This window comes from Pinus tabuliformis, chromosome 2_2, assembly GCF_031772625.1.
Source record: "Pinus tabuliformis cultivar Carrire ecotype Pingquan chromosome 2_2, CPIR1, whole genome shotgun sequence".
NCBI lineage: Eukaryota > Viridiplantae > Streptophyta > Pinopsida > Pinales > Pinaceae > Pinus > Pinus tabuliformis.
The window spans coordinates 283,951,986-283,974,874 of record NC_142300.1 but is presented as its reverse complement, the minus strand read 5'-3'; the positions used below and the strand labels follow the sequence as shown (position 1 = coordinate 283,974,874).

General features: G+C 38.3%; 1 pseudogene; it reads left to right on the top strand.

Annotated features, from left to right (window-relative positions):
- Window positions 1–568: 568 nt before the first annotated feature.
- On the top strand, window positions 569–20,812 carry LOC149192430 (calcium/calmodulin-regulated receptor-like kinase 1; annotated as a pseudogene).
- The last annotated feature ends 2,077 nt before the right edge of the window (window positions 20,813–22,889 follow it).

The window sequence follows — 22,889 nt, the reverse complement described above, 5'->3', positions numbered from 1 at the left end:
AATTTTTTTTGTGTAAATCATCGTGCAACTCCATCGCCCGAATCCCTTACGATCTCCCTCCCCCTCATCCTACGACTTGCGGCCATATCGGCCCAACCCAATGTCCGTCCTTTACCTGCCTGATAAGGTGGTTTTCCCCGACCCCCAAAATGTTATGTGTCACGTGCTTGACTAGATCGGGTGAGCCCCCCTCAAAACCACTTCCCTCTCAAAAGCGGTGCGATGACCCCATTAAACCACCTTCTAGTATAACTGAAAAAACTACCCACTGTTCATCAATTAATGAACCTGCCAAAATTAACGTTTTTTCTATATAAGCCCAATTACCCCTCTTTTCACTCTTTTCGCGCATTTGCTATTGAGAACTCAAAAAACCATTGCGACCCCTGCAAACAACGAATTTTCTCACAAACCTCCGCCATTGCTCCACAGATGCCGTAGATAGCCTAGCTCATTCATCAGTCCGTACCAGAACCGTAAGAACCTCTACAGCTGCCATCAACCACCATTTACAGTCAATTTTGCCCAATCCTACGTGTCAGAGCAATCAGATCAACTAGAGACAACCATGAATACCCATCCAATTATGCAGACTCCTCAAAATGAGGAGAAGAACCCAAAGAGAAGTAGGGAGGAGGCCATTACATCAATAAGGGGAAACTCACACACTCAGCCAGAAACAGGCCAAGCGAAAAGGCAGAAAATGAATCTTGTCTCTGAACAGGAGGATACAGATGGCTCAACTGAGGTCACAAACACAGAAGGAGAGAGAAGTAGAGCTGAAACTCCACCAAGGAGTGTACAGGAGCCATCCACATCTCAAACTCAAGTGTTGGATAGGCAAATAAGTGTGGAAGTGTCTTCATTGAACAGGCCAAAGGACAAGGACCAGGAATTAAAACATAGGTACAAGGACATCAAGATGAGAAACGAGAGGCTTAAAGCCATACCTGCTCATTAGCTACAAAACTCTTTGAACAGTATTTCGGCACAGTTCCAACTAGAAAATGCCTCCTCACAGGCCAAGGGAACTTGAATAAAGTCCTTAGAAGACTTGGTGATTGAGTTGGGACATGATCCCAAGGACATCAAAGCAACATAGCAGCTCATTAAAAATAAGAATGATGATATAGCTGCATTAAAGAAGCAACTAAAAATACCTCAGTTGCAGCATCCAAAAACATTGGAAGTCCTACAAACCTAGCAGAAGCATGAAGAACTCTTGGACTTGGTCTTGAAACTCAATGACCAATTGAGGCAGACAGAAAAAGAATTGGATGCTTTAATCCAATTAAAACAAGCGGATGTGGCCACTTCTTCAACAAATGTTATCCCTATAGTCTCCACAGTAGTAACATCCACATTAGCAACATCTTTGGCACCTACAGCTCCACCTGTAACAACCTTGCCAGTAACAACAACAACATCAACAGCAGATGCATCAGGAGGAAAGGCAACATAATTAGGTAAAGCCATGGAAGAGATGTCAATCCAAGCTACAGTGATCCAGGTGGATATTGGTGGCCACCTACCAAGTCCACCTGGACCCCCACCATTGTTCTTCTCAGCATTTTCAGTTTCCTTAATTGTAGCACAACTTACTATTTTTAGCAGTTTTTCGGGTCTTGAACTTCCGGAGCCGTTTTGAGGCCCTAAACGACGTTTTTTGGGGAATCCGGGGGCAACATGGGTCCATGGAATGAAGCAATGTTGCCCATGCCAACAATGATAGTGCTCGGATAGATCTTTCTAACGAGCTATTGTATGCGTCAAACGGAGATCGTATGCCAAAGTTACGACCCCGGGAAGTTGATGTACCAACTTACCCCAAACAGGGCCCATAGTTTGGCGTTTCATCTTCTAGGGTTAGGTTTTGGAATGTTAAGGGTTTTTTTCATTGTTTCTCAACAATAAATAGGCCTTCGAGCCTCATTGTAAGTCAGTTCAGAGGCATGTAGCCATCACATCTCTTCTCAGAGATAAGCTACCATCGCCCTAGCTGGTTTATTTCCATTTCTCGAGTATTTTCCATTAATGAAATGAAGTATTATTTCCGCTGCATCTTTGTGTATATGGTTATCTCTGTAATTTGTTGCGTTCCTGTTTAAATCCGGATCAGTGGTATCAGAGCGGTTTGCTTTTTCTCTGTTTTTCTTTGCATGTCCCCAACAAGGTCGGGATATAAGGAGTTAGGGCTTGAACTGGTTGAACCTTTGCAAGACCAGCCTCGCAAATCCCGACGGCCTCCCATGGCGGATGAGAAGAAAGATGAGGGGGCAGGAGATCCCATCAAAATCTTGCTCGAAGAAGCCCTCGAGCGACAACAGAACGCGATGATGGACAACTTTGCCCAGATCCTTCAGCGGCTACCCAGAAGCAACGCATCGGCTTCCAGCAACTACTCTGGAAACGCCACACCCTTTAAGGTACAAGTTAATTTTGAAATCCCCATATTCGAGGGTCAGATAGACGCAGATGCCGTAGATAAATGGTTAAATCTGCTAGAGGGTTATTTTTCTGTTCATGATTTTTCGAGTCGGGAAAAGATTGTTTTTGCTCTTCTCAAAGCAGCCCCCCACGTCAAGGATTGGTGGGAAACCTACTGCGAGCAGAAGGATGAAAGTACTGGCTCACTATTTTCAGCCGCACCCACCTGGGATTCGTTCCGGGATGCCATCAAGGAGCAATACTACCCTATTGGAAGCTATGAGGATGAATACATAAAGTGGACCACGCTGCGGCAGGGAAGGGACCAAGATGTGCCGGAGTTCACCAATCTTTTCCATACCCTTCGCACAAAGTTGGGTATCAAGGATTCGGAGCAACATTTGATACTCAAATACCATGGCTGCCTGCACAAGTACATCTAGGAAGAAATACAATTCCTAAACATCTCCTCACTCGGCGCAGCATACCGATATGCCGTCAAGGTCGAGCAGAAGTTTAAACAAAATAAGCGAGACTTTGGATCTGCGAATCCAAAGCAGGGGAAAGGTGCCCCTAAACCACAGAATAAAGGACAAAGCCAAGGTGGGACAACCCAAGACAACCAGCCGAAGTTGCAAGCAAAGAACAGCGTTGCGAAGCTGAGAAAGGACACTGGAAAATGGTGCGAGTTCCATAAGAGCTCCACTCACAACACGAGTGAGTGTCGGGCCAAGCAGTCACTGGTGGCTGAACTAAAGGTTTCAGAGTCAGATGCATGTTCTGACTCTAAGTCAGAACCCGATAAGGGGAATGAAAAAGGGAAGCAGATCATTGATGCGGATCCCAGCGCCACTGTTGCTACCGCAAAGATCCAGAAAAATGAACCCGAAGATCCAAAGGAGGAGGAGCGTCTCTTCCACTCCCAGATGTGGGTAAAGGGCTCCCCGATACAGTTCATTTTTTATAACGGGAGTCAAAAGAACCTCATTTCGGCAGAGGTCGTGAAGCGGTTGGGCTTACCGACCATAGCACATCCACAACCATACACCATTGGGTGGCTTCACCAAGGACGAGATCTTCGCGTGAGCCAGCAGTGTCGCCTTCCATACAACATCAAGCCCTTCACGGATGAGGTATTGTGTGACATTGCTCCCCTTGAAGTTTGTGATGTATTACTAGGACAACCATACTTGTGGAAGCGACATGCTGTGTATGAATCACGGCCCCGTGCTGTTATTATTACATTGGGAAATAAGTTGTACATAATTCCAAAGGTAGCACCACCTACCGCCATCTCTTTGATTACTGCAAAACAATGCAATAAGATCATTCCCAAAACCAGGAAATTTGTTTTCCTGATGATACGCCCTCAAGGAAAGAAGAAGACAGTGGCTGCGGCCTCCAGACGGGGTCCCTCTGCACGACAACTACAGATGGACAAGGTTGTGGAGGAGTACGAGGACATCTTCACCTCCCCGGCAGGGGTTCCTCTGCACTGTCAAGTCAAGCACTCCATCGATCTGACCCCAGATGCGCCGCTACCCAATGGGCCAATTTATCGGCGCTCCATTATGGAGAACGATGAAATCAAGAGGCAGATTCAGGAGCTCCTACAGAAAGGTCACATCTGTCTGAGTTCATCGCCCTGTGGGAGCCCGATCGTGTTGGTACAGAAGAAGGATGGGACGTGGAGACTCTGTATTGACTATCGGGCGCTGAACAAGATCACTGTCCGTAATAGGTACCCGATCCCGCGGATTGATGACCTCCTAGACCAACTAAAGGGGGCGAAATATTTCAGCAAGATCGATCTGAAGTCAGGATATCACCAGGTACCAATCGAACCCTCTGATGTGTGGAAGACTGCCTTCAAATCCAAGGAGGGCCTCTTCGAATGGTTGGTTATGCCTTTCGGATTGACGAATGCTCCTGCAACCTTCATGAGGCTAATGGATGACATCTTGCGGCCATTCACCAACTCCTTTTTAGTAGTATACTTGGATGACATTCTGATCTTCATCCAGAGTTGGGAAGAGCACCTCCACCACATCCGACAGGTTCTCCAAACACTGCAGCAACACAAGCTATGTGCCAATTTGGAGAAATGCACTTTTGGCATGACCCAGGTTCAGTATCTGGGATACATCATTGATGAACATGGGGTGCATGTCGATCCAGCCAAGATCCAAGTCATTCGGGATTGGCCCTCTCCAACCACTCTAACAAAGCTCCGCAACTTTCTAGGTCTTGCCAACTTCTACCGCAGGTTTGTGTTGGGGTTTTCTCATATTTCTTGGCCCTTGAGTCAAGTCACCAAGGGAGGGGCGAAAGCAAAATTCTTTTGGTCTGAATCTCAACAGAAGGCATTCATGGAGTTGAAGGATCGCCTCTGCACGGCACCAGTGCTCACGTTACCAGATTTACAACAACCATTTGAGGTCGAGACAGATGCCTCTGACTATGCTATTGGGGACATCCTTACTCAACATGGACATCTAGTGGCATATCATAGTGAAACACTTTCAGACACAGTCCAGAAGTACCCCACTTATGATAAAGAGATGTATTCCATTGTACAAGCCTGCCGACAATGGAAGCATTACATTTTGGGGAAGGAAACGGTCATCCACACAGACCACCGACCCCTGCAGTTCATACAGACCCAAGGGAAATTGCAGAATGATCGCCATTAGAAGTGGTCTACATACCTGCAACAGTTCCACTTGAATATCAAGTATAAGAAGGGCAGCACCAATAATGTTGCAGATTTCCTCAGTCGACCACCGATCATGGCGTTAACCACCGTGCTCAACTCTTGTGGGCACGAGACTTCTGATTGGCCACTTCTCTACAAAAGTGACCCAGAACTCGGCCACACATACCAGACACTCTTGGAGGGTCGACATGTTCCAGATTTTCACCTCCAGGGTGCCCTATTATGCCACCTCGGTCACCTTTGTGTTCCTTCAAGCGAGCGTGCCAAGATGATTTGGGAAGCCCACTACAGTCGGGCTGCTGGGCATTTCGGGGTCGAGAAAACAGTGGCAGTTCTGCAAAATTATTTCTATTGGCCGAATCTTCGACAGGATGTTGGAAAGTACATCAGATCATGTACTGCCTGTGCCATTGCCCAACCGACCATTAAGAAGCACGGCCTCTATACCCCATTGCCTACCCCTAGTCGACCTTGGGAATCCATCTCCATGGATTACATGTCAGGCCTTCCTTCCACTAAGCATGGAAATGACTGTGTTTTTGTGGTCGTCGACAGGTTCTCGAAGATGGCCATTATGGTGGCCTGCAAGAAGAATATCACAGCAGAAGCCACTGCTAAACTCTTCTTTGAACGAGTGTGGGTGCACTTTGGGATCCCACAGTCTATCATCTCAGATCGGGACAGTCGGTTTCTCAGCATCATTTGGTCTAGTCTCTGGTCAATGTTGGACACCAAACTCACGAAGTCCACAGCCTTCCATCCTCAAACTGATGGCCAGACAGAGGTTGTCAATACGATGATTGTGCACATTCTGCGCATGTATAACTCAAAGCATCCACGCACATGGGACGAGATCCTTCCCTATGTTCAGCACAGCTACAACCGAGCTCTTCACAGCTCCACTGGCCATAGCCCTTCTCAGGTGGGTTTGGGATTCCAGCCACTATGCCCCATTGATGTGGCCATGACACTTGCAGCTACTCACATAAATTCAGCTCATGTCCAGTTCGAAACAGATAAGGCCACCAGCTTCATTGAGCACATCCAACACATTCGCCAGCAGGTCCATGACATTCTTGAGAAATCAAATGCCAAGTACAAGCAGCGACATGATCAACATCGGGTGCCACACAAGTTTCAGGTGGGCGACAAAGTCTGGTTGCATTTGCAAAAGGAACACCTTACTGGAGCCTATCGGAAATTAAGACCACTCCAATATGGTCCTTACACCATTACTAAGGCTATGGGAGACAATGCATTTGAGCTCAGCATTCCCCCATTCCTTGGCCTGCACCCAGTGTTCAATGTGGACTGCCTTCGGCCATACTTTCCACCATTGCTAGACACCTCCGACATTGCAGAACAGCTCAAACCCATAGAATTAAATCCAGATTGCATGGAACACGCTGCAACTGATCGGATCATGGACACACAGATCAAGAACACTCGCCAATAGAATATCCAACTGTATCAAGTTGTCAAAGCAGGCCAACTCCTTCAGCAGGGCAAGTGGCTCACCAGGGAACAAGTTCAGCAAAAGTTTCCTCATCTCATGGAGGAGCTCAACGCAATGGGGACCATTGCTTCCTAAGGGGGGAGGAATGATCCAGGTGGCTATTGGTGGCCACCTTCCAAGTCCACCTGGACCCCCACCATTGTTCTTCTCAGCATTTTCAGTTTCCTTAATTGTAGCACAACTTACTATTTTTAGCAGTTTTTCGGGTCCTGAACTTCCGGAGCCGTTTTGAGGCCCTAAACGATGTTTTTTGGGGAATCCGGAAGGCAACATGGGTCCGTGGAATGGAGCAATGTTGCCCGTGCCAACAATGATAGTGCTCGGATAGATCTTTCTAACGAGCTATTGTATGCATCAAACGGAGATCGTATGCCAAAGTTACGACCCTGGAAAGTTGATGTACCAACTTACCCCAAACGGGGCCCATAGTTTGGCGTTTCATCTTCTAGGGTTAGGTTTTGGAATGTTAAGGGTTTTTTTCACTGTTTCTCAACAATAAATAGGCCTTCGAGCCTCATTGTAAGTCAGTTCAAAGGCATGTAGCCATCACATCTCTTCTCAGAGATAAGCTACCATTGCCCTAGCTGGTTTATTTCCATTTCTGGTTGTAAGCATATTTCAGTATTTTCCATTAATGAAATGAAGTATTATTTCTGCTGCATCTTTGTGTATATGGTTATCTCTGTAATTTGTTGCGTTCCTGTTTAAATCCGGATCATACAAAGTTGAATAGACTGAAGGAAAAGGTAGCAATTTTAGAAACTGATTATAGACTTGCACAGATTATGCAAAAAGAAGAGGCACAAAAAGAAAACAGCATGAGTGAAAAGGTGAAAGCCTTGGAAAAGGACCTCACATTGGAGAAACCCCTTGGACAAGACAAGGAATTGGTATGGACCAATATCATCGACTCTGTCAATGATATTTGGCCATCAATTCAAGTTATTTTTGAACTAAAAGAACTAATAAAGATAGTCACATAAGCTATCCAGAAAATAAAGGAGGAGTTGGGAGACATGCCAGATGATGTAAATAGACTCATCTATTTTTTGAATAGAAAGAACAGGTATGATCTAGATGAGCTCAATATAGAAGATAGAACAGAAACTATCCTAGAAATAAAGAAGGTTTTGTCACAAAGGAACCTTATGTTAAATCTAGAATAAAAGTGCCAAAGTATGCAAGCAACCATCGACAGGTTCATGGATAAATTTCAGATTTTGAGGGAGAAGGGACTCCCTAGTCCAATGGTGATTAATGAAAAACTCATGCCTCAGTAGGATTATGGCAGGAGGCTAAGACATATAGCAAAGGATCATGCCTCCTCTTCAGCTATAAAGGCCTTACTTATAGGAAAATTCTTATACAACACTTTTGAGAATTTGTTTTTCCTCCAGCACGAGGTTAAAGATATGTTCCTTACAAAACCAAACTTTGTTAAATATACTGAAGCTGATGAGATTTATAGGAGGATGATGAAAGTCAAATTTCCAAAAAATGACTGGTGGGAGTCAATCACTGACTTATTGCGAAGAAATTATAGTAAAAGGTTACAGCACAGTAAGAAAAGAACAGCCCAGTAAAAAGTTAGAACAGGTCAGCAGGGGTAAAGAGTATCAGGCCAGAGTCAAAAGTAAAAGAAAAATCCAACACTAAGGGCTACACTTCAACAATAAAAGCCAGCACAACCATAATAAAAGGGATAGCTTGAAACTGTTTGAATAGCTATCTCTATCTTCTTGCAAGAAGATATTTGCTTTTCCTAGATTAAATATCAAGTTGTTTTGAGATATTTTGTAATGATCTATGTATAAGTACTTCACCATTCAAAGTATTGAGGTAGGGATTCCTAAACATTTCTATAGACTTATTTCTCTTAAGTCCCAAATTCTATTGTATCAATGACTGGACCAACTACTTGGATCAGGGAATAAAAATCAGATATTTCACAGGATTCTTGTGTAAATTGAAGTTCAAATAAGTATTTTCTCACGTTCAATTTTATTTTTCTTTAAGTTTTCCATAATATTAATTGTATCTTTAAAAATCTGAATGATATAACATGGAATGATATCTTAGAAATTGCTTAGTTGCACTCTGTTTTAACTGTTATGCACACTGAATGTTTTCTTCACATATTTAAGTTAAGGAATTCTTAATTGCTCCTTAGGTTAGGTTATTTCTTCATAATCTATAGCAAAGGATTCTTAAGTGCCCTTTGTTCCTGATTTCCCTCTGTTCCTCATTTAAATCCCGGTCTGAGAATTCTTAACTGCTCTCTCCCCCTGATTCAAACCATTCCATCTCTCTGATCCAAAATTTGCACTTTACTTTGCTAGCTTGCCTTGTGAACATTCCCTTTAATGAATTGATCCAGTTCTGTTATCCATTTGTTGACTCCATAGCCCAATGGCTTAATGACCTTACTCTATTCATTTGTTCCAAGAATTCCACCGCTCAACCTTCAATTACAATCTAAAACCCCATGAAATTTAAGAACTAGCCTGAAATCTCAGTAAAATAAAGCTAAATCATATGGAGAGAGCCCTCTTTGAGTCATAGGTTAGCTAGAGCCTATAATTAAAAGATTGGTTTGTGGTTACCTCGGTCTTTCCCTTCTTCTAATAACTTCTAAGGAAAATTTTGAGTGATAACAAGATGGAAGGAAGCACACCAGAGAGGCTAATAGATTGATGCATGATGATAGAGTAAATGTGGGAGCACCCACATCACAATGCAGACAAAGGAGCTCACCAGATTGGTACAATGGCTACAAGGATCTGAAGGAGTGAAAAAACTAGTATGGGTTGATGCCGTGGTTGAGGAGTATGACTCCATTATAAAAAACAATGTTTGGGAAGTGGTCCCAAGACCAACAGACAAGTCATTGGGGAGTTATAGATGGCTTTACAAGGTAAAGAAAGTAGCAAATGGGAGTGTAGAGAAACATAGGGCCAAATTTATGGTGAGAGGATTCTCCCAGGTGGAAGGAATTGATTACGATGAGACCTTTTCTCTAGCAGCAAGGTACTCATCAATCGAATCTATTCTAGCATTTTCAGCACAGATGGGATGGAAGATACATTAGATGGATGTGAAGACAACATTAATCAATGGATTGATTGAGGAAAAGGTGTGTATTGAGCACCTAGAAGGATTTGAGACCTTCAACAAAGAGTTGTATGTGTGCAGACTCAAGCGAGCATTGTGTGGACTAAAACAAGCACCTCGTGCTTGGTACACCAAGATTGACAGTTATTTCATCGGGTTGGGCTTCACCAAAAGTGAAGCAGATGCGAACCTTTACCATATTGTGGTTGAAGGTAAACTATTGATTATAGTATTATATGTCAATGATTTGATTGTAACAGGTGATGAGAAGTTGATTAAATCTTGCAAAGAGGATCTTGCAAGAGAATTCGATATGAAGGACCTAGGGCTCATGCATTACTTTCTTCATATGGAAGTATGGCAAGGAGATGATGAATTGTTTGTCTCTTAGGGTAAGTATTCCAACAAGATACTGAAGAAGTTCTACATGGAGAAAAACAAACCCACGGAGACTCCTCTAGCAGGCAATTGGAGGAAGGAGGATGCTACTTCAAGTGAAGTAGTGGAGGCTACTATTTATAGACAACTTGTGGGTTCAATTATGTATTTTGTGGTCCTTAATATGGGTAAGAAAAGGTGTCTACTACCCAGGATGTATCTCGTGGAGTGAGGATGTTCATGATGGGGATGTACCACCAATTTTGCATCAAGACATAAAGTCTGAAAATATATTGCTAGACCATCTTACAAGAGTGAGGATTTTGGACTATCCAAAGAACAAATATTCAATGACTAGAACTAAAGCCTCAAGGGAACATATGGTTACATAAACCCAAATTGTTTTTCAACAAACACCTTACAACGAAGAGTGATGTATAAAGTTTTAAACTATGCCTATTCGAATTGATTATAGGGAGGAATCCACAACAGGCCCTAATCGATTATATCAAACTTGTTGCAATGGGTGCAAATGACCAATTAGGTTGGGAAGGGATACTAGAACCACAACTTAATGGACAATGTAATACATGAAGAAGTTTGCATTGCAACAGCTCTTGCATACAAGTGTGTTCACATGAATCCAAGGAAGCAACCAACTATGAGAGACATATCACATGCTTTGTCAAGGTTACAAAAGACAAAACAAAATATTGAGCATCTAAGGCAAGCCTTATCATTCACAAGGGGAGGTAATTCTGAAGTTGTGGAGCAGATAGAGCTTCAAATAGCCTAGTTAAAAAAGCTAGATAGTTTAGCAGAGAGTTCAGCTTGTCAATATTTGGGTGAAAGATGAGATAATTGTTTTGAGTTTATCATCGTAGACACTTTTTAATGTTCCTTCTAGTTGTTATTCAATGGATGGGAGTTTCATTTGGATAGAAAACTTTCAATCTTCATTTGTTTTGTTCAAGCTTGGATGCTCGTAAACTATGGCAAAGAGAATGGGTTTCTCATAAAATCAAACCATTGACTATAATTAATTCATTATGCCACCTTAAATTCTTTTATTATGGGATATGGAAGAAAAATTACAAATAAAACCATGGAGGAGCATTATCAAAGGTTGGAACTCAACCTTATGCAATATATCTTATGTCAAAGGAATATCGCGTTGCACAATGACCCCACACCCAAAGTATTAGATAATTTGGTATATAGATAACATTAAAACTTTTCATCAATATTGGGGCTAGAATACCTATCTCCTGAACCTTCTTAGCATGATAGAGCGTTAGGTTTTTTTTTGGAAAATGTTCTATATATTGGTAACGTCGAATGCCCAATCCTAATTACACATCCATCTATCCATTACACAACAATATTTCACCAACTCTCTACTATGCAAAAGTGAACGATGGAGAGAAAACTATGGCTTGCTAAAGGTGGACAGAGTGCATCTAGGAATTTAATATATCATATAGTTGAAAATCACATTGTTGCTCCTTTTCTGGAAAACTGTGCAACATCACAAAATGCCTCACTATATGAGTTACTAAATGGAACTTTGTAAATAATGGTTCAATATTTACAAGTCCCATTCATCACATATTTGTTAAAGGATATACATGTACCTCTAGTCTTCTATTGCAGCAGATCTCCAATTGCATATCTAAAGGTAAAAGGGATGATTTTTGGCCTACCACTTGATATCAAGGAAATAACATTAGCTATTTTGTATCTTGACACAATACAAAGCATTGCATATGGCACATGCCGCATCATTGAACATTGCAATTCTCATTGTCATGAGATCAACACACTTCTTTCTTGTGGAGGATTCTCTAAATATTCTTTGTGCATGTAGGAATCATTGATTTCCGTGTAATATTGCAAAGAGAGAAAGAGTTAGCTCTCCTAGGTGCAGTTATATTGGGTGCAATTTCTACAACAAAGTATGCCACTTTTCATGATGTAATGAAATCACTCAATACATTAGGTTAGTATTGAAGCATGCATATGGCACATGCCGCATCATTGAACATTTTAATTCTCATTGTCACGAGATCAACACACTTCTTGCTTGTGGAGGATTATCTAAATATTCTTTGTGCATGTAGGAATCGTTGATTTCCATGCAATATTGCAAAGAGAGAAAGAGTTAGTTCTCCTAGGTGCAATTATATTGGGTGCAATTTCTACAACAAAGTATGCCACTCTTCATGATGTAATGAAATCACTCAATACATTAGGTTAGTATTGAAGCAAGCCTATACTTGCTTAGAAATGCAAATTATACAAATTCCTGTGAACCTTTAGTGTTAATATTGTTGTGATATTGCAATCCAAGCTCCACTCTTACTTGATACCACATTTTATTTGTGGGGGTACATTAGAAATTGGTCCCAAGGATGAACATATTTGCAAGGAGTTTATCTATCCACTTATACATGAATTGGTAGTTGGTTCTTTAAGTCATATTTTAATTATGTCCAAGATTCTTGTTGGAGAAATTGGTGGTGGACAACCTATTTGGCCTTATGTTATTTATGGTTGCTAGGAAGATGGAGGAGTTTCTTTAAATGTTCCAATTATCTTTACTGGATACTCCTCGGGATATTATTCATGATAAATGGAAGGACACTTGTTACACATATTGTATAAAATATTATTTTACTATGAAGTGCCTTCATCTTGAATCTTAATTATTGGACATGTACTTGCAGGAATGGAGCTAATAGGATGGTTGTTGGTTATGTGGACTTACACATTGCGTCCTCAAATTCCATTACCTTTTTGTTATCATATTGTAATATTTTGTGATATTTATGAGAATAACTAATGATAAGGGTCATCAAAGAGACATTTAGATAGGAAAAGTTTTAGGAGATGAATGGGCCATAAGGGAATCTAAAAGGTCATGGAGAGTTGCAAGGTCACCCACCCATTTTCACAAAGGGCCCTTATGCCTCACTCAAGGGGACTTTTCAACATCAAAAATCTATGAGAATTTAGATAGTTGTTGTGATTAGGTAGCTAGAGCACTCTGCTCTTGGTAGCTTTAGGGTTGAGTGGTGTTGAGGTTAGGATTTTGGTCTTTTAGATGATATGATTTTCCCTCATTTTGTTATTGGATTTTGATGGGTTTGTGGAGCATGTACATTGAATGGAAACAATATTAATGAGAAGCTTTTACTCTTTTGTTTGATTCCCATGAAATTTCATGAAATTTGTAATGACTAACCAATACTTTTTCTATGGGTGCATGTGTGCTTACATGTTGGGTATATGTTATTGAACTAATTTGTGGCTTATGGCTTGCATTTCTACTTTGAACCTTTTCTTTCTTGTTCCACCCTATGTCGGTAACTTATTGTGAACTAATTTTCAACTGACTTCTAGCACTTTCTTATTCATGTATGTCTGAGATGGTTTTAGCTCACTAACCCTTATTGAGGCACGCTTCTTCTTATCATTTTGATATTACATTCTTGTATTATGATCTACAAGTTATCAATTATGGGTTGATCTCGTCCCCATTTTCCAACATTTAACTCTTTATTCCACACTAACCTCTCTTCATTTGAAAAGTCAAGAGTAAAAAAATCATGGTGGAAGTCGAGCTCACATACCCAATGGGGCTCCTATCCCAAACGATGTAAGGTTCTATTGGGACATCACATCAGGGAGGACCCCTTATTGTTGGCAGTACATTTTGTCCCATCAATGTATTTGAAACTAAAAGGAGGGAATATGACAAGTTGGACCTATGGAGCCCATATCTAAACAATATTTCTTGAAATGGATCCTCTTAAATCCTTATTATGGGTTGTTTTATGAAGAGGTAAATATTTCAGCCCCTGACAAGATATTGAATATCATGTCAAAGAATAAGTTTGATGGCGAGGGTGAAATCTCTGCATCTGAGCATATCCTTAGATTTATTGAAATTTTTGTCTCTAACAATGTTCGTCATGATAGTGCCATATGCAGAATTTTCACTCGTACTTTTCAAGGTCGCGTCAAATCATGGTGTAAAACCTTGCCATAGGCATTTATCCATTCTTTTAAAAAATTCATATATGAGTTTGTGTTTTCTTCTAAAGAGTCTAGTTCTAAAAAAATATTTAAATAAATTGATGAGCTCAAAATGAGACCGAATGAATCAAAGGAATAATTTTCTTTGAGATTTCTCAATATTTGCTATAAAATTCCTAAGAAAAATAAGGATAGGTATCATTTAATTAGAGAGTTTCCATGTTTTCTTGGTCTTTCTAAGAGACAACTTAAGTCTAGTATGCACATTGAAAAACTATTGTCATATGTTTCTAATGATCCACAAGTTATAAATCAGCCAAATTTTATTTCTCCTTTTGTGATGCCAACTTGTGTTTCATTTTCATATTTTAGTTGAGGAGAATCTTAGGCCTTAGAGGAGAAAATGGTTCCCCCTAACATATCTCATCACGCTTCATATTCATTACCCAATGAAATAAGTCATTGTAATAACATTCAAATATCTATTGTTTATGAATCAGGTAATGAAGAAACATTGCTGAAAAAGAGTAGAGTTGTCTTACTTTAGAAGCTGCAATAAATCGTGTTGAAGTGGGGATGAATCTAACTAAAATTAGTAAAACTTCATTTTATTAATATGTTGATAAAATTCATGTTGATTCAGATAATCCTCAATTTGAAACCATTTCTTATTCTCATCATGGTATGTTCTCATCTTTATCTCTCTGTCATGACCAAGGCATTTTCTTGGGTGACAGTCAAAGTTCAAATGATTTTGTAGAGCATAAAATGTGTGTAGATTTGTTGGTTCCTCAAGATAATATGAAGTGAAAATTTTGAGTTTTGAATAGGATTTTATTGGAATTGATACTTCCTCACGAGAATCATTTGATCTTATTTCATTCTCAATGTACTATTCTTTGCACCTTGATTTGTTTGATGAGTGTGCTACACCAATGATTTCTTTAAATCCTTTAGTTCTTCATTTTGTTAGGATATATTATATTAAGGTACAAGATAACGATGTTATTTCTCTAGATGAAGAAAATCATGAATCTATTGCTCATATCCATTTTGATGTCCAATATTTAACATTGGAAGAAGATAAGTCTTCAACCCAAACTTTTCATCAAATCTCTCCAATTGATTCATCTGCATTTTGAACTCATGAAGAATTTGCATTTTCAACACATGAAGAATCTTGTGTTGTTAATGATCAAGAATATGATAAAATCAATGGATTTAACAAATGTCATCCTATTGAAAATGACTTCACTAACATATTTGATGATGGTCACCCACATTCATCTATTGATCTTACCAAGCCACCAAAATTTGATGATTCACTGTTTGAAGGTTCAAAGGCTTGTCAAGACCATGAGTCACTTTAGCTTTTGTTGATGGTTATTTCAAGTTCTCACAATCTTGACAAGATTATTGAACAAGATTAGGTTTGGGTTTCTTCACAAGATTCTTTTTCTAGCACCCTTTCACCGAATGATTATTATCTTTGAAATAATTTTAAGATTTACAAGATGATCATTTTGAATATCATTATATAATCATTGATTGGTTGGAAGATTCCTTTCAGGAAAAATCGTCTACAGGCAAGCAACCTCTTTTTATCTTTTGCTTTTTATGAATGAAAATGTAAATGAATGCACATTTATGAGAGGTTTTCAAGGTTTTTATGTTTCTAATTATGTCTATCAAGATAGAATTGTGGTTTGGTTAGAGCAATCTTTTCTGGCACACTTTTATGCTAGTATGTGAGACCTTTTATTTCTTGTGTGAGCTATTCATGTAAACATCTTTGTTTTTACACATTACTTCATACTGGTACTAATTGAAAATATCTTTGTGTTTGTAGGTCAGGAGCAACTCCAATGGCTACAATGGAAATTTGATTACACATGATCTTGATCTTTTTTTTTAGTTAGATTAGGGTTTGGGTTTAATTTAGTTTATTTTCTTGATATAGTAGTTGTGTATGATAGTGTACTTTCACTATTGAAATTGTAGAAAGGAATGGCTTCTTTGACATTTCCTTAGTCAAAGATGTCAATTCTAATTTAGTCTCACAGATACTTGAGTTAGTTGTCAGTTAACATGTGTGATGTGGCCTATCACTAGTTTATTATTAGTTAATTCAAGTTAGATGGCTTTCAATGAGTTGTGATAGCTAAAATTTAGCTACCTAGTGGAGTTAACTACTAGTGTATGTCAGTTAATTAATCTCTAGTTATATAATAGAGATAGACTTGAGTTCTTGAGTTTAGTTGAGTAGTTTCACTTTTGTTAACTCAACTGACTATCAGTTAACTAGTTACGGCTACTAGATTTAGCCCTTTTAGGTCATGCAATTCAAATTTCCTACTGAGACTGGATGAAGGCACATATCTATTTATTCATTGTACATAGGTTTTTGTGTATGGAGTTAAAGAAGAATCTAGAGCAAGAAAGATCTTAAGAAGAAAGAAAAGAAATTCCTCTTGGGAATTATGCAAGGAAATAGGAGAAATTCTTATTTTTTAGAGGCAGATTTGTGCTAGGAAATAAGAGCTCCTAGAAGGCCTTATTTTCCTAAGTGTTGGGAAAGTATTGTAGAGAGTTGATCAATATTGTTAGGAGATTTAGGATTGAAGAATATTTGATGTAATAGATCAAAATTGCTTAGTTGATTCAATACAAGCAAGAGGGGTTTTCCGAGTTGGGTTCCCCGGATAAATTTGTGTGGTTTATGTATGAATGTTTTTCTATTCATTGTTTTCTCTCTGCAAACTTTTTGGCAGAGAAATATTGTATCATTTTTTATCACTTTGCTCTCATTAGCAGTTGCAAGGTTTCAAGGATTTTCTACATTCATAGCTGGTCATATTTCTTACATTTTTGTTTTTTTGCATGTAGTTGATTAAGTTTCTCTCATCTTTATATATTGCTTTCTTATTTCATTACTTTTCATTTCTTTCCTTTTTCAGAGCATCTATCTACTAGTACCTTGCATCACATAGCTCTCTAATCTTTCATTTTGCCTTGATTCACTACTTTATGCTTTCCTTTATTGCATCTAGTTAATGGTCCCATCCTTTGCACTTATATTGTTTTCCAACTTTGATATTTTTCATTTATTGCAAATTTCTTTTGTTTTATTCATGACATAATTCATTTCCTTTACATTTAGCATTATTCTTCCCGCATTTCTCTTCACTTCATTTCATTTAGCAAATGTTTGCATTACATTGCATCACCCTTTTTCTTCTCATTTAGCTTTATTTCTTGCATAAGTTTTACATTGGATGTAGCATTTGTTTGCTCCATTTCATTCTGAATTGAGCGTTACTTTCCTTTCAATTACATTTACCTTTGCCTCCTCTGCATTTCTGATCTCATTTCATTTGGCATTCATTTCCTTGCATTGTGCATCTACCTTTCCATTAAAGCATTGTTCTTTGCACTTTCTTTTCAAGCTTGTAAATAAATAAATCCATCAAGAGCTTCCCTTATCTGCCTTGCCTAAATTGTTGAAATCCAATTCAATGGTTGTGTGAGGTTGTGATAGTCACTCCAAGAGACAACCTCTTTTAGACCCTAGTATTGATACCCATCCTAGATGTATTTTACATGAGTTTGTTTTCTTAGCAAGGAAAATATGAGTCAATACTTGTGGGGAATTGTAATAAGTGCTTAAGGCCTATATCTATAACCTAAAATCTATTTCTGGTATGGTCCTAAATATTTCATTTTGTGTTTTCACCTCCACCTATTAGTTAGAGATGTGATGTGGAAATATTGCACGAGGGCAAACCAAAGTCGGAAAACATTTTTAGTTTCTATAAAAAAAGAAACAACCTTTATTTCCTTAAAACAATTTAGGGTCCCTCATCCACCCTGAACTCCCTAATAAATAGTGGCAAGTGTGCACAAAAATAAAAAAATAAATAAAAGGGTGAAGGCATGAGAAAGGCTTCCTACATAGAGAGGTGAAGCAAGCAACTTCGTCGAGGATATGGATACTCGCTAGCATCAAGGCAATACTTGTGATTTCTTGAGTGACTTTGCTAAGGATATGGACGATCAATGGTAGTAGAGAAACACCATAAACTCACTTTAAGTTCAGAACATAACAAACCCTTTGTCATGTTCTATGTATCATTGTTGAAGACTTACATGTGTGAGCTCTTGATTTAGTGTGTAAATACCAACAACACCTAACTAAAGAGATAGGTAGATGGCACATCTACTAATGGTTAGGTAATTCATAATGGTACCCATAGTATATATTAAACACTTCCTTGCATCATTAGTAAGACTCAATCTATTAAAGGGAAGAAGGTAGGGATGCTAGATTCTACCAGTTGTTCGCCAATTGTTGTAGTTGTTACAACACCCCCAAATTTTTTAGCCCGAATACCTAAATTTTGGGTCCCCCTTTTCTTTTCAAGGTTTTAGCATGTATCCTTATGGCTTGAACTGGTTAAATATTTAGATGGCCTAGTTATCATTGAGGGCTATGGTTTGTCATGTTTTCACAAGGAAAATTGCCACTAGTTCTTATTCTCCTGAATGCATTATGGTTGGTGGAGTTTCTTCTTCATTCTTACATATTAAGTTTACATGTGACAATGATTTTGGAAAGATACCCCCCCCCCCCCCCCCCCCCCCCCCCACTTATCCCCTTTAAACTTTGGTTCTTTATGTATAATACTCTCAAGGAAGAGACTAAATGTAGTAAAGGGATCCTCCTCATTAATAGCTTGCATGTTCATTTTCTTCAAATGAGGTGACTCAAAAAGTAATTTTCTATGATAAGCCTGAGTCTGCATTGGACTTGTGATTTGATGTGGATCTTAATGTACTTAAACTACTTTTCCATTTCTTCATCAATATCTAACCTATCTCACAGTGCTAGGACAACCACTTGCCTCATGATAAATGACTCCTTTAATGATATGGATTTTAACACCAATAAAAATAAACAGTTATAAAATTGGTTTCTTGCACCCATTTGTGGCTTCAGTAAGATATCCACGCACTATCTAGTTGATTGCAAAGTTAAGGAGTGGTTTGTTTATGCAGTGACATTCAACCCCAATGCTCATATGGTATGCCACAATGTCAATCCATTGGTAGGTTTCCTCTTGAATGTTGTAAGTTATTGTTATGACCCTTTGACCCCATCAAAGAAGCATTCTGGTGATTGAGTATATTTCCTTTGGTTGCAATTGTCATCCTCATCATTATAATAATGTAGGAACCAAGGCAACATTGCTTACTAGGCATAATAGTTTTATTATTTATCATTTATACATTTCAAACTTGGTTTTCCTGGGATATCACTTTTCTTTATTGTGTGTTCCTATACCTGCCATTGCAAGAATTCTAAGTTGCATATCAATATGGAAGTGGAACTACGTATTATCATTTGCTAGTGATAAAAGGAGGAGAGCGTCCTGTCATGCTGCTCTAAATAATTAGACAGGGTGAAAATAATCAATAAAAGGTGTGAGAGATGGCTCACATTATTTATGGATAAGTGTTTGAAATGCATGGATTATTGGAGGCTGATACTGAAGGTTCCCATATGAATTTATTGGAGAAAAGACAATAATGTTACACCCTTTGTCTAAAAACGTCTCTCATCTATAATAGTATGAAAATAATATTCAAACTGGCCCACTCAAATTTGATGACCACTCATATATGCAAACAAACCAAAATGTCAATGCAAGTATGCTCACCACATGGAAATAAATTACCATGGAGATCATTTATTGAATGTTGATCCAGTCAACATAAAAAGGACCTTTATCTACCATGAGTTTGTCTTGTAAAATGTAGGCAGTAAGGTTCATAGGTTCCCAACAGAGGTGATGTTGCTAGAAAGGTTACACCACATAAATCTTGTGAACTTGGTGGAATATTGTGTTGATAAATGTGAATGCGTGTTGGTTTATGGGTTCATGAGAAATGGAGGTTTTGCAACCCATTTGTATGAGAAGGATGGAAGAGCATTAACCTGGGTAAGAAAGGGTGTCTATTGCCCATGATGTATCCTGTGGAAGTGAGTATCTTCATGATGGGGCTATATCAATGGTTGTGCATCAAGAATTTGCAAACATATTTACATACCATCTTATGAGAGAAAGGATTTTGGACTTTCCAAAGAGAAAATATTCGACGACCAAAACTCAAGCCTCAAGGGAATCTATGGTTACATAAACCCAAATTGTAATTACAGGGAGGAATCCACAATAGGGCCTAATTGATTAAATCAATATTTATGCAATGGGTGGAAACGTCAAATCAAGCTAGGAAGAGATATTGGAGTCATGGCTTAATGGACAATGTAATATTGAACAAGTTCGCATTATAACAACTCTTGCATACAAGTGCGTTCACAAGAATCCGAGGAAGCAACCAACTATGAGATAAATATCACATGCTTTGTAAAGTTTATAAAAGCAAAACACAATATTGAGCATCTAAGCCAAGCCTTATCATTTGCAAGGGGAGGTAATTGTGAAGTTGTGGAGTAGATAGAGCTTTGGAAATCCTAGTTAAACAAGCTAGATAGTTTAGCAGAGAGACATGAAGCTTGTAAATATATGGGTGCATATGAGATGGTTGTGTTGATTTTATCATCGTAGACACTTTTTAATGTTCCATCTAGAGGTCATTCAATGGATGGGATCTACATTTAATTAATGAACTTTCAATATTTGAGTGTTTTGTTTCGGTTAGGCTTATATTCGTCCCTTAAAGAACATAGACTATTCCAAATATTATGATTGGGATTATTTACCCCACAACTATTTTGCTTTCACTCCATTGCTTCCAAGTATAACACATCGAAAAATGGAAGCAAGGATCTTGCAGATCCCATTCACAAGGTTGTACAATATAAAAAGAAATAAGTGAGATTCTCGGAAGCAGTGTTCAAAATTGAACACGTCAGAGAAGTAAGGGGAAATTTCTACATGTCAAAAAAAAATTTAAATATGATTTCTGTCATTTAAAAAAATTGGAATAATATCTTAAAATTTTTTAAGAAGGGTTGTTAAATTTTCAACTTTTTTTTTAAATTTCATTTTTTCTAAAATTAAAATTTTAAGAATGTTGAATTTGGGAATTTCCTTTCATGTTAAAACTTAAATCCCATTTGAGAAACTCCCATTTCAAAAACAACAGTTTCTTTTTGAGTTGTTTTTTCTAATTGTGCATATGATGCATATTTTTATTACCTATTATGCCAAAATTACCTTTTCATACCATTACATTTGGCAGTTTCTAGGTTGCTCCCATTTAAAAAAAAACAGTTTCTTTTTGAGTTGTTTTTTCTAATTGTACATATGATCCAAGTTCTTATTAATTATTATTTAACAATTACCCTTTGATACCATTTCATTTGGTAGCTTCAATTGAGAGCCACTAGGTTTGACAACGATTTAAACTAAAGAGGAGCGCATTCCATAGGCTTCCTAACGTACTGGATTTTATTTGTTTGCGGATTCCCAATTAGTGGTATGTTTTCATATTCCCAATTTCTGAATGATTTACTTGTATCAGTGTTAGTAAATGTGGTAGTAACTTGGAGGCAAGATACTAGTAATCAGAGAACATATTTATCTTTGTTCATAATAATTATAGATGCCACCCCAAATCTGGAAAATATGTTGTGGAATGCTTGTAGTTTGCTTACTTTATTTTTCTAGAAAACAACAGGTCATCCACAAACATGAAATGTGAAATACCAGTGGTTCTTATTACCCAGCATCTAGCAATTAGTCCATTTTCTCTAGCCAACTGAATGCCTCTGCTCAGACCATCAATAACTAAAATAAATAGTAATGGAGAAGGGGAACAATCTTGTTTTAGTCCCTTGTAGAGTTTGAAGAAATTATTCGGTTTCTGGTTGATGAGTATTGACAGTTTTGTTGAGGAAATGCATGTCATAACATAACAAGATTAGTCCAGATCGGTATAGCAGGCAATTCTCTGTCATCTGTAAATAAACATGTACTCATTTTTAATAAATCAATATCATATTATTTCCCCATCAAATTTCAATATCAATATTCAATAGGATGGTCCATTTCATCATCACCCTTTTGTTTGAACTTAGAATGATCTTTCAATTGCAATACAAAAACAATGTCCCCAGTTACAGTGTCCGGTGCTTCATCAGCTTCACCCTGAAAGACTATCCTCTGTCCATGCAGCAGTGATGGTACCAAGTAATATGGGGATTGGTTTCTTTCAAAAGCATATAATTTTCAGAGAGAATAATGTACATATGCCGTCTCAGTCATTTCCCTGCTTATTCAGTCGCAATCTCATTAAAATTGCCGGGTAAAAATAAAGCTGAAGCTTTACAGACTTACCCCACTCTCAAGTAATGGCCTGCTTCAGATTAATTATATGAAATAAGGGTTGGCATCTAAATGTCTTTGTGATGAACATGTGTCAGCCAACATGAAAATGAATCGTCCTTCTCATTTTAACTGTGTCTTCCACTTTCAATTCAATTGATTGACGCCGCCTTCAGATGAAACTTATGTATAAAGGCTAGCATCTAAATTCAGAGTTTGTGTGCACTGAATAAGCTATCCTAGTTGCAATTAAGATTAATTTATTCAGTTTATAATAGAAAAAAAATTGATGTCTCTTTTAACACTTATAAAAGAAAATAAATTTAATGCTTCATGGCATTTTTATATCCAAAAT